The sequence below is a fragment of the Protopterus annectens genome, chromosome 1.part0, assembly GCF_019279795.1.
Source record: "Protopterus annectens isolate FY-2018-M chromosome 1.part0, PAN1.0, whole genome shotgun sequence".
In the NCBI taxonomy this organism is placed as follows: Eukaryota; Metazoa; Chordata; order Ceratodontiformes; family Protopteridae; genus Protopterus; species Protopterus annectens.
The window spans coordinates 609,858,965-609,872,612 of record NC_056725.1 but is presented as its reverse complement, the minus strand read 5'-3'; the positions used below and the strand labels follow the sequence as shown (position 1 = coordinate 609,872,612).

The 13,648-nt window shown below is 38.3% G+C and overlaps 1 long non-coding RNA gene across 1 annotated transcript in view; it reads left to right on the top strand.

Annotated features, from left to right (window-relative positions):
• The window catches only part of LOC122793612, a 172,072-nt gene that overhangs the window by 119,056 nt on the left and 39,368 nt on the right, over positions 1 to 13,648 (top strand). The gene's annotated exons all lie outside the window — the stretch shown is intronic.

Here is a 13,648-nt window from a genome sequence, read left to right as displayed (position 1 = left end):
ACAATACATTCTAGTGTCCTCCCACAAGCCCACTACCAGGAGGATTTACACTAGCAAATGGAGGAGGTTCTCTTATTGGGCAAAGAGTAATGATATTGATCCCTTCACTGCTCCTGTTCACAAGATTCTTGACTTTCTGGCAGAAACCTTCAAAAAATGGGCAGCTGCAGCTACTATTAGGGTCCAACTCGCTGCCATCTCTAATTTTCATGCAGGAGACTTGGGTTCTAACATCATGTCCTATAAATTGTGCAGAGCATTCTTATGAGGTACAACACTTTTACGGCCCCCGGTAAGAGAACCTCCCCCCGGGACCTAAACTTGGTTTTAGCTTCTATGCTTCTGCCACCTTTTGAACCAGCAGCATCTTGTCCCCTGAAATTTCTATCTTGGAAAATACTCTTCTTGGTTGCTATAACCTCAGCTAGAGGGGTTTCTGAATTACATGTTTTGTCTATTCGCCCGCCGTATCTAATTTTTTACAAAGATAGAGTCTCTTTCTTAGGACCAATCCTTTCTTCTTGCCAAAGGTATGTTCAGAGTATAACATAAATCAGTCCATTGAGCTTCCTGTGTTCTTCCCCAATTACGGCAACAAGGCAGAGTATAGACTCCACCAATTGCATGTCCATAGACAATTACATTTTTATTTACACTGGACCAAAGACCTCAGAAAATCAGACCCATTGTTTGTGTCCTTTGCTGACAATAAACAAGGTTATCCAGTTTCAAAAGTAACCTTATCAAAATAGCTGTCGGACACAATCAGTTATTCATATGATTTGCGTAAAACGACGCTTCCAGGAAGGCTCATAGAATATTCAACCAGGGCCTTAGCCACCTCTGTTGCCTTCCAAGCTAAATTGCCTTTAGATTCAATCTGTGCAGCAGCAACATGGGCAAATCCTCATACCTTTACCACTCATTACAAATTGGATGTGGTCTCCCGAAATAGGGCATCCTTTGGTTCCACGGTCTTGACGAGTTTGTTCCAGTGAGCCACCCAAGAACCAGGTGCTGGGGACGTGGTCCCAACCAGCAAGAACGAAGGTGAGATGGGACAACATAACATAAAGAAGTTATGTACCTACCATAACATTCCATGTTTGTTGTCCTTCATCTCGCTCTCCTTCACCCTTCCCCCTTCCTAGGGGATCGAGAGGAGTTCCTTTATTGGTTACACTGGCTGAGTTTCCTGCTGACATACCAGGTTAGTTAACCATGCATTGTTTTTCCTCTTTCCTTCCTAACCTTAAATGTATAAGAGCTTAGTGAGATTTGTTTTTTACTATGCATGTCTAGTGTGGGCTATTACAAATGAGATCTGGGTAGCTACCGCTAGGAATGTTGGGATAAGGGGTAGCCTCGAGCCAGTAAAAGTTCTCGAGCTATAGTAAATTGGCTGAGTCGGAGCTGAGGATTGGCTCTGATCCCAACCAGCCAGAAGGAAGGCGAGATGAAGGACAACAAACATGGAACGTTATGGTAGGTACATAACTTCTTTATATGTTCCACTGTGCTCTGAAAGAATGTTGTTAGCAATGCCTTTTTTACTTTTAATTGGCATGCCCAGACCTTTACTGTCCAGCAGTGTGTATCAACTATGGGTACACATGTTCCTGGAGAGAATGTTTTAGTGTTTTTCAAAATGGGGCCCACACTATACATGTGAAGTCAGAGCATGCAGATGTGTGTTTGGTATTATACAAATATAGCAGCAAGGGAAATCTATGCTTGCAGCCTTAGGTTGTACTTTGCTACTTTAGCACTGTGGAGAAAGTGATGGAATATCCAGATATGGCAGCCTAGAACTGGTAGGGAAACATAAAACAGTAATGTAACCATCACTTTCTGATCCGCAGAAAGGACAAGAAAAGGGTTAACAGTACTGGGAATATCTTTCTAATAATTTGAAAATCACACAAAGATAAGTGATGGTTTAATAAAGATGTTTCTTTTTTTTTTTTTTAAAGGGACAGGAATTGAATAATTTATGTAATGTTGCTTAGGTTATGTGATATATAGCAGTATATATGAAGTCTAATGTGTGATCATTTTAACTTAATTCATTTTAATTAGTTTTATATAAATGTAAAAAATGAAGATATACAAAGGAGAAAAAAGGGTCTATATTACAAGATCGAATGCTTAGGTGATCGAACACCTAAACATTGAACTTGTAATACCAAAAGCAAAAAACAGCGAACAGCCGATTTAATGCAGGGAAAGATTTCCTTTGGCCGTTCACCGGATTTTTCCGTTTTGTCTACTGTAGAGCAATCTCGGAGTTGGTATATTTAGTTAGGGGAGGTGGGGGCACAGCCCTCAACTTAGTTTGGGTGTAAAGTTTTTTTTTTTTTCCGTGGCTGACCGACATGTTTTGCTGCGCAGTTCGACGTTTTTGGGTTCGATATTACAAGTTTGATGTTTAGGTGTTTGATCACCTAAGCATTCGATCTTGTAATATAGACGCATTCCAGAGGCCAACAGAAGTTGAACTTATTTTGTGTGAATGAATGAATGAATAAAATAGTCTATGTGGAGCTGTGAAAAGCTGCACTCTTCAGTTTCTCTTAAGACAAATGTAGAATAACAGAGTTTGGTTGCCTTTTCAGCCTCACTACTTATTTAGTTTATGTACTTGTTACTTAGCAAGGTAAGTAAACCATGTCATACAGGCACTTTTTTAGCCATGATCCTGACAGCACTAACAAAGGGCTCTCAACAAAAACATACCTAAACAAAAGAGACCTTCAAAGCAGAAATACATATGCACATCACAGCCCACAGTACCAAGCATCACACATAGTACACATGTCTGTGTCTTACAGCCTCTAAGGCACAAACCCAACATACTAGTCATAGGAGGCTCTATCGTGAGACACACAGATGTGTCCCTCACCAAGCTAAACAAGGAGAAAGTCATGGTAAGTTGCTTGTAGGTGCTAGAATCCACCATATCACGCACACACTCAAGTCTCTTAACAACAGGTACTGTTATGACTCTGTCATAGTCCATGTTGGTGTGAATGAGTTGAGACATACCTCTTTCGACTGTATGAAGAGAGACATGATTGAGCTTGCTGAATATGTGTCCCAGGCAGGTATTTCCCTAGCCTTAAGCAGCGTCCTAACCATCACCCAGAATGATGCCTCAATGCAAACAGAAAATGATTGACTTTAACATTTGGCTTAGTTTCTGGTGTCATTCCAAGAGGATCCAGTACCTGACAGCCTGGGAGGACATGACTGACAGACCACAATGCTTTGCCAGAGATGGCCTTCGTCTGTCTCCCCTAGGCTTCAGGCTTCTGGCAAAGGCTGTTGCCTCCTCCATAGTTCCTTTTTTAGGCAAAGTCATGAGCACAAAATTACCAACATAAAAAATTATTTTAAATGAAATTTAAAGGTCATGCTGCTAAATGCTAGGAGTCTTAGCATGACACTGCACTCATTGCAAGCATTCCTTGCTCTGGAGGGTGCTGACATTTGTGCAGTTACTGAAACCTGGTTCAAAGCTGTGGAGAGCACCCCACCCTTACCAGGTTACTCATCCTACCATACTTTGAGACCCCAAATGGAGGGCTACAAAGCCAAAAGAGGTGGAGTTTCAATATTTGTCAGATATACACACCTCCAGGCTGGTCAAATGGTATGACACACAGGAGACACTCCAAGTGCAGCCTCCAACGCTTGACCCCACACAGTTTGGTTTTGTCAAAGGGAGATCATGCCTGTTAAACTTGGTCAACTTCTTTGTAACAGTCATCAAAGCCATGGACGAGGAGAAGACAGTGCACACAACCTACCTTGACCTATCCAACGCCTTCGGCACTAATCCCCAGTCAGGCAAAAGAGATAAAATCTCCCAGCTAGGCATCATCTCATATGTTACCAGATGGGTAGCTAACTGGCTCACTGATAGAACCCACTCAGTCAGAGTAGGGGAAGCCACCTTTAGTAGTAGACCCGTAACGAGCGGTGTACCCAAGGATCAGTCTTGGTGCCTCTTCTGTTTGGGATATACTTTTCTGAGGTGCAAGCCAAAACCAGTGGTCTGTGGCTGACCAAGTTTGCAGATGACTTCAAGCTGGGCGCTGTCTTAAATTCCCCTAGTGATGAGAACATCCTCCAGGAGGGCCTAAACCAAACTTATGACTGGTTCCTGAAGCATGGCCTCAAACTGAATGCCAAGAAATGCATCATTATCCCCTTTGGGAAAAATGGCACCCCCACTAATTATCACATTAATAACAATATACTAAGCATGCAGTCAGTTGTGAGGGACTTGGGCACCCAGGTTGATAGTAACCTGACTTTTGACCAACACGTTGCCTACGTTGTATGGAAGGCTTTCTACATGGCCCACCTCATAAATAAGGGTATTTCATCCAGGAATAAGGAGGTCATAACATCCCTGTACTCCTCCCTTATCAGACCCATTATCGAGTACAATACCCCCTTTGGCAAGTACCTTGCCAAGCACATGCAGCAGCTGGAGAGACCACAAATGTTCCTGACCAGCAAAATCCAGGGTCACAAACACCTGTCCTATACAGATAGGTTAAAAGGCCTGTCCCTCTACTCAGTCTTGTACAGACTACTCAGAGGTGACCTGTATCTGGCATCCAAGGCCATCTCAGACCCAGCCCTGATGGAGTTGCTGCATATCTGTAAGTCAAACTCCACTCATGCAACCCACATGCAAGGCTTTAACCTGGTCTGTGACATTAATAGAACTTGTTGGCAGGATAGATTTGTGTCCCAAAGACCCCCCCCCCATTTGTGGAATAGACTCCTTCTCCATGTCAAGCAGAGTACCTCTCTAGCTTTCCTTAAGAAGATCCGGAATGACTGGATGTGAAACAGAAAGTACACCTTAGGGGAAGCAGGTGCTGACTTTGAGGGAACATGGGCGAAATTCTTGGCTATGCTTATAACGGCCTCTGGACCAATAGCCTAGTTTCATCCTATGAACCTAAGAACAGGCTAACCAGCACATCTTTGAGAGGTGGGAGAAAACTGGAGAACCAGGAGGAAAACAGACTAAACCTAAGGGGGAATCCATACTGCACAAAGACAATAGCTGGGAATCAGGATAAAATCCTGAACCCAGGAGGCAGTAAATACAACAAATTTCTCTCTGTGAAATGACTTAAAGTTGTTTTTAAAGCTGTCTCTCTGAAAAGTTTTAAGGTTGTACAGAATTCATTATTTTTGTTTGTATTTTATTTGTTTAAATAAAGAAATATTTAAAAGTTTTATTGACCAATGCATGTTTAAAAATATTTTGTATGAAATGTATTAGTCTGTTGTACTAAACAGCAAGTTCTTTCTTTTTGAGGCAAATTTTTTCTGCCGCCAAATTAGTAAAATTCTGTTCATAAAAACAGTAAAGTGATATTTTTTAAAAGAAAAAAATCCTATTAGTAAGACAGACTTTTCAGCAAGTTCTCATTTCTGTCTAGGCTCAGTAAAGGAAGGAAAGTTGAACACATACACTATGTGTGTGTGTGTGTGTGTGTGTGTGTGTGTGTGTGTGTGTGTGTGTGTGTGTGTGTGTGTGTGTGTGTATATATGTTTGAATTTTCAGCTTTTTTCCATACTAAATCAACATGTATACATTTTTCATGGAAAGAAGCCTCTAACATGTTAATATCCACTGAACACATAAAGCCTAAGTAGATTGCATGGGCTTGCCTGACTCGGTGCGTCATCTCATATGTTTGCTTAATTTGTGCACAAGACAGATAGTATTGCTTTTCTCAGATAAATAATTAATAAAGCAATGACATATACGTGCAGTACCATATGGCTTTACACAATACAGTTCAGGCGTACAGGCTATTGTTCAAAGTATTACAGGTAATGACACATAGAAGAAATAGTTTCTTTACAAGTGGAGTTTTCCCCTGAAATACAACAAGTAAAATTCTCTCTCCAGTAATAACATCAGGCAGTAGTGGAACAAGATGGCAATTTCACAAAGAAAAGTTCCAATATTCAAATAAACAAATGAAATGTGTAATAGGATACTACCCGTGATCCAGTATGATGAAAAGTTACAAGTGGATGAAACTGCCTGTGCTGAATGAGTAGAGACAAAAAAAGCAGGTACGTCTGCACGCATCACTCTTTTAATTATATCTAATAAAGTTAAACTTTTGAAAGATATAAATAAGTATGTTTAACTGTGTTGTGATGGGATCAAATAACTCAACTGCTTATTTCTGTGCTTTGAATTTACGTTTTTGAAGATCTGTTTCCAAAAACACAGCTATTGTATTCAGTGTTGTACTTTAGAGCTGGGTTTAACAGATGTACCCAAGGTAAGCCAATGTCCCATATGTTGCTTTTGCTCTGTAGTAAATTTTTATTTCTTTATCTGTGATAGAATGAGAGTGATGGTATTATGTGGGCAGTTTCAGAACCATACTAACAAATAACATGGTTGAGACCCTAAGGATCTTGTTACTTAGCATGTACTTACACAAATAAGCAAATTTAAGAATGCAAGTATCCAGAATACTAGTGTTGATCTCTGAGCTGGGAGAATAAAGGCCTAAAGCCATATAAATGTCTGTAGTATAGAGACATGGAAAGCACTTCTCTTAGGGGCAGGTTTCACTTTCTGTGTTAACCACAAATTGTGATTCATTGTCTTCACCACAGTATAACAAATTTTTCTTTTTTTTTTCATTTTAATTACATGGCCTTTCAGAACACAAAACCTGGGCAGAAATGCATAGAAATACAGTTAATCTTACAGTGCTAATTAATTCATGTGGTGGCAATGCACAGGGTGTAGGCAATCAACAAACCATATTAATACATATCTGGGTAGCTGCAAGCCACCTCATACACAGGGCTCTTCAAATATTAGCACTCTTCATCTGTGAATCCCAGCCCTGATTTGTTTACATATACATTAGAAGATAGATCTGAGCTTAAATACAGAAGATGTGACACTTTTCTTCAGTTTCTATGCGTTTACTATGTAAAGATAATTCATTGTGTGCTAGATCACAAGCTTTTCTTCACTACTTGCTGCCCAGCAGTAGTTAGTGCCTTTTGCTAAGTTTGTCATCACATTTACTTACATAACTGTATTTGCTAGCTGGGTAAGATAGCATGTAATTTTTGTTATATGTACACAGATATGGGGGAAAATGAGAGAGAGAGAGTTCAGTTTTTGTAACAGACTGGATTATGTCAGAAAGGTTTCAAAAAGTATTATTAATTGTCAGTCTTGTTTATCCTTCTCCATTCATTTCTGTATAACCACAGCATTATATATAAAAATATGCCACATATTCCGTTTCCATTGACACTCTTGTTCCCCCTTCTTCTCTTGACTACATATGGTAGAGACAAAGAAGAGGTATGACCCTAAAAATTTACTTAACACAAATTCCCCTTCCAATCTTCAGAGGAAAAATAACCACAGTCTTACCCCTTTCTGCTAAAACATTGAAAGCTAAAGCCTGAAATAAACAAACAAAAGTGAGATAAAAAGAAGCGTTATCATCTGTCTGATTTTTGGTTCCACTGTTAGGAATACCAGTTAAGCCTGTTCTGTTATTTATCTGACTAAAGAATTGTCATAACTCATATCTCTTTGAGTAGCCCCTTGTCCTTACTTCCTACTTGAAATCAATCAGCTAGGCAGGTATCTTTTCAAATGTCTAAAATTGAGAAACAGTTGAACGGTTTATCTACAGGTCCTAAATTATTGTATCTCTTAATGTCTTTTTTTATCTCCCTCTCCCACAAAAAAAGAAAGTAAAAAGTAAAAAAAGAAAAATTGATGGGGAAATATTTAAAAACAGTATAGCCATCATACTGCCAAAGGCACTAGCCATGTTTATGACACTGCCAGTCCAGCTATCTGGAATTTTGTAAACAATTTTGTGCCATTTGTGAATATTGATATGATTTATACAGAACTGTACTATGTTATTTGTGAATATTGATATATACAAAATTCCAGATAGCTGGGCTGGCAGTGTTACAATGTCAGCTAGTCAGACATGGAAACTAAAACCCCAGTGTTCCTATCCGGTGTGAATTATGCCTCATTGGGAATTCTTCTGTAAAGAAATTATTTCATGTTATTTATTCAAAGCCAAAGAATTAAAACAAGGGAATCTGCTGAATGGCTGGTATCCTGCAATATTTCTTTTTCGAGGCGAGAAGAGAAAACTGACTAAAGAGAAAGAAAAAAATAAGAATTAGTCCATTCCCCCATCCGTTTGACCCTTGGGGGCCTGGGTAAACTAACCTATCTTCCTGTAAAACTTTGGCATTTCTTCTAAACTTATAACTTCCAAAAAATGTTTCCACTATTGGTTTCCTGGGAAATCCTTTATCAGCTAATTCCAGTATTCTAAAGTACATCACTTTGTCGTCATAAAGACAGATTCAAAAAAAATCTGATGCTGTTTCAAAAACCCTACATCCAGCCATTTGAGGCATTGCTCTGCAGTGAACTTTCTTGATCCCAGTGTAAGTAAGTTAATAAACCTTTTTTTTTTAATTTCTCCAAGACTTTTGGGTTTCAGATACCATGATGGGAATAGACCCCATTCAGAAGGGAAAGTATGACTGAAGTTAGTATTGTTTCAGTCTTTGGTGTTAGCCAAAAGTGCTCTTTGCAGCACCCACAATGTGCCCAGTAAGGACTCCTGCAATGTATGAAATTCATATGGAGTTACACATATCAGTAACATATCTAAATATGACTGTAAGTTCTTTTTTTATGAGACCCGTTGCTCCTGCTACTATTGGAACTGTCTGGGTATTCTTCCACATTGCCCTTATTTCTGCTTGCAAATCCTTGTATTTTATGACTTTGTGTCTCTCTGTAAGTAAAACGCTATAATCACTGGGTGTAGCAATTTCAATGATCAGTGTTACTTTTGTCTTTTTTTCATGGACTACTATATTTGGTTTTCTCACATCTATTTTTTGAACTGTTGGCAATGGGTGATCCCATGTGATATAAACTTCATCATTTTCTATAATGCTTTGTGGCTCATGTTTCCAAAGCTTCTCAGCTACTTCAGTATTTCCCAATGCAACAGTCTTTCTGCATTATTATGCCTTTCAGTGTACAGGCCTTCTGCCATTAGTTTATCACATCCAGCAACAAGATATGTGATGGTTTCCAATTCTGTTTTACAAAACCTGCATTTGTCTGTGTCTCTGACATGTTCTATGGACTTTTAAACCAATGTGTACATAGTCCACTATCCTGGGCTGCCAATATTAACCTTTCCTCTTTGGTTTAAATTTACCTGTCCTTAACCATTCCTGATCGACATGAGGTTGTTTCAGGAGTTATCTGTACTTGAAACTATATTTATGAATTTTCCACATTTCTTGCCTTTTCATTTGATCCTTCACCTTATATTCGTAGTTTTTTGATGCATTGAGTCATTGCCTGTTTTTTATTTACTTCTGGTTTGATTTCCATTCCTGCTTGACACCGACATGCATCTGTTAAAGTAAGCATGGAAGTCATCTTAGACTTGTTCTCCTCATGTTTTAAAACGTTCACTATGTTTGGATTTTGTGAGGTCAACAGATATGCATGCAGTCCTACAACTGCAGATCTATACATGTAATCAGTTTCGAGGATGCCCATACCTCCTTCAGAATGGGTAATATATAATTTTGGCATACAGTGATTTTTATAAATCATTTGATAAGCATGAAGCATTTTTCTTGTTTTCCTGTCCAATTGATGCAATTCCTTTTGTGATCAGTCACCCCAAAACTATATGTTAGAACAGGAGGAGCAAATTGTTTTATAGCTTGAACTTTGAATGTGGGATGCTGTCAAATGTGTTTTTGTAGTCTATCCATGCCATATCTTGAACTTTGTTCCTACATGTCAGGGCTGTTTTCAATACTGATTTTAGTCTTCTAAAATATTCATTTGCATTGGTTCATGTTTTATGGTTGATTCTTCATCAGTTCCCAAATATTTATGCACTCCGTCTTGCTCAAGTTCTTTTATATCGCATTCCTGTCCCAGGCTGATATTTTCTTGGTGCTGCAGCGTTCCTGCTTTAAAGGTTGCTTTTGCACATTTATCAAGACCACATGAAATTCTTATATCATCTGCGAAAGATTTGACCACTTGCAACTGTGCTTTCAGTTCCTCATCTGCTGAACTATACAGTCTTAAATCATCCACAAAAAGGTAATAGAAGACTTTACAATTTGTTGTTTTCTGGGAGCCAGATTGTAGCCATGACCTAATCTGTTAGGTAGACAGCTTAACGTGTTAAGGGCAAGACAAAAGAGCAGGGGTGACAAACAGTTACCTTGGAATATCCCCTTTTAAATGTTTATCTCTGGTCTAATAATTTGTTTTTATCATGGCTTAGCTGCAAAGTGGTTTGCCACTGTTTCATGGTCACTGTAATATAATTGATCAGTGCAGAGTGCATCATATACATTTGTAAACGCGCTTTTATCCATTAATGTGGGATACTGTCAAATGTGTTTTTATAGTCTATCCACGCCATATCTAGTTTCTTCCCCATTTTACTATTCTCCATTATGACTTAATTTAACAACAAAGGATCCTTTGTTGCATATGACTTTCTTTTGTTACCCTCTTGTTCTACTACCATGATTGATCTTTCTTGTAAATGACTGTCAATTCCAGTGTATAGTTTATGCATTATCGGAAGGCAAGTTACTGGTCTGTAGTTTTTAGGATAGCTTGCAGGTTAACTGTTAAGGAGGAGTATCATTTTTCCTATTGTTAACCAGGTTGGCATCTGTTCGCAGTGCACATATAAATAGTTCTTACTCATGTCTAAATCTTTGTGCAAAGATGTTAATACTTTTAGGCAGAAGTTAAGTATTGCATTTGGGTCTGGGGTTTTCTAATTAGGAACTCTTGTTAATTTTGTTTCAATTTCTCTGGCCGTTACTTCATCCCATTTTATATCCTGTACATTTGAACTTCTTATTCCTTCTTTTACTTCTTCTATCCATTCAGCATCTTTGTAATGTTCCATAGGATCTTCATAGATACTTCTCCGAAATGTGTCTATTTCTTCTTTTTTGGTGGTGTTTCTATTCATTTTGCCTTGTTTCCCAGTTCTCTAGAAAATCTTTTGAGGTCATCAATAAATTGCTTATTTTGTACTTTTCCTTTATATTTATCTGTATATCTTCTAAGTTTTTCTACCTGTGCTGATATCTTTAGTTTATTAATGTTAGGTAGTCCGATCTCACCTTCAGTTTTACATATGGGGATTGGCTCCGACTCGGCCAATTTACAAGCTGGAAGATTTCTGGTTGGCTCGTGGCTAAGCAGGTATCCCATTTTGCACCAGTAAATCCCCAGATCTCGTATGCCACTTCGACGAGTTCGGTTGTGATTCTCTTGGCTCTGGCTAAGTTTTTTTCAAAATTCTATATATTCTATTGTATTCAATGCTTTATGGTATATTTAGTGTTCCTAATATATTAGGCAGTTGCATTGCTTGCCCTTTGTGAGTGCAACTCAGTTTACTAGTTGTTATTGGTGTCCTGTGTGCCAGTTAGTTTAGGCGCCGTTGCGCATTTTTTGATATTAGGTAGAGTTTTTGGTGGTTTTCCACTCTTAGTCAACAGGGGCTCCTGTTGTCTTGTCTGTTGTTATTCTGACCTTTTTTTTTGGTCACCTTTGGCAGTTAGTTCTGCTATTTTTACATTGTTTGTTTTGGCGGGGATCCGCTTGTGAATTTACTAGAATACAGAAATTTATTGTGTATTTTACGGTTTCTTTTGTGTGCATGGGCTTTTCTTTCTGGTCTGTTTAAATTAGAAGACCTAGTTTCACTACACCAGGCTAGGCCCGTTTAAGTTAGAGGACCTAGTCCTCATGTAACTCCTTCTTAGTGCTAGGCCCGTTTTAGTTAGAGGATCTAGTCCTACTTTTTCTCCTTTTCTCTTTTTCAATCTCTCTGGGGTGTGTGTAATATGTCCAAGGAGAGTAAGGAGCATAAACCCTCGGGGTTCAAAAAGTGCATGTAATGCTCCCACAAGATGTCCTTAATGGATGGCCACAGTAGCTGTGTCTACTGCCTAGGGGTCATCCACTTACAGGAGTCATGTTTGTTCTGCCATTTGTGTTTTTGTGGTAAGACTTTATCTGTTATTAATTTAGCTGCACAGTAATATATCCTTATTTACATCTGTTATATCGCATGAATTTCTGTGAACAGTCTTGATTGCTGTGTTGATTTGTTTTATCAAACTTATAACATTTTGGGTCTTACTGACTTTCTGTAATTTATTTCTTTCATTGATCTTAATTTGTCTATCCATCTCTGTTAAATCAAGTAACTCTTCCCTTACGTCATTTTCTTCTTAACAAAGGGCACATTCTTTGTTCTCCATTTCCTACAGGCATTCTACAGAAAATTTTCTTCCTGTGCCATATTCTCTTCAGCTTCATCATGTGTCATCTGTTGCTGTTTCATATGGGAAATCACTGTCCTATCACTCCACAACATTGATTGTGCCAGAGTTGCCACAGTTTCTTGTTCCTCCCCTTGTTGTGCAAGTCTAACTGAACTTTTGTACTGATTTTGTAGTGAGGGCTCCAAAGCATCTTCATATGGCAACTCATCAGATGCTTTCCTCTCCGGTGGTTTCTCCTTAATTTAGGGATTCATTATTCTATCATGCTGTGATGTTATCAGAGTTAGATTTTCTACACTAAGTTCTTCACTTTGCAGGTAAGCCATAGCTTCACTTTCTATTTTTTTAACTTCTCAATTATTAATCCTCTTTTCTGCTTTCCCCCCTTTGCTTACTTATTCTCTAAATTGTATAATTTTCCATATTCTGATGCCTTTACTTGTATTTATCTTCAAATATCTTTGGTGCTGCTTTTTTGTATTGATTAGTTTTGCTTTCTACTTTGCATAAATATTACACCATATTACATCTGTTTTTTCTTTCCCATGTCCATAGTTCTTCTTCAAATGTCTCCCACTCCTCCTGTTTCTCCTTACTTGGTGGACTCATGGTTCCATCATGTTGTGACATAACCTGTGTTCTACACTAAATCCTTTGCTTTGCAGATAATCCATAACTTCAACTAATATTTTTTTTTATCTTCTACTTTACTGATCTTCTGTTCTGCATACCCCTTTGAGATCTTATTTTTTGTATTGCAAAATTTTCCATACCTGGGTGCCTTTGCCTGTATTTCTCTTTGAATATCTTTGGAGTTGCTTTTTCAGTATTCATCCATTTGGCTTTCTCCTTTGAATATATATTGCACCATATCAGGTCTTTCTTTCCCATGTCCATATTTCTTTTTTATATGTTTCAAAAATCTCTAGAAATTATTCTTTACATTTTCACACTTCCTCAGTTGCATCTTTTACCAAAAGGCCCAAGGTTTATTAGTTTATATAATGTTTTTCATGAATCTGTTGTATTAATGAACACAAATTTGCATTTGAAGGTTTTGAGCATTTTTTTTGTGCAAGTATTTTTCTTTCCTCTAATTTCTCTCTTAATTTTTTTTTTGTATATCTTATGTGCAGTAATTCTGGGCTTCTTGCATAATAGTTCTTGTTGTGTCTTTTGGCTTATCCCGGTTAGGGATCGCCACAGCGGAACTCTGGTC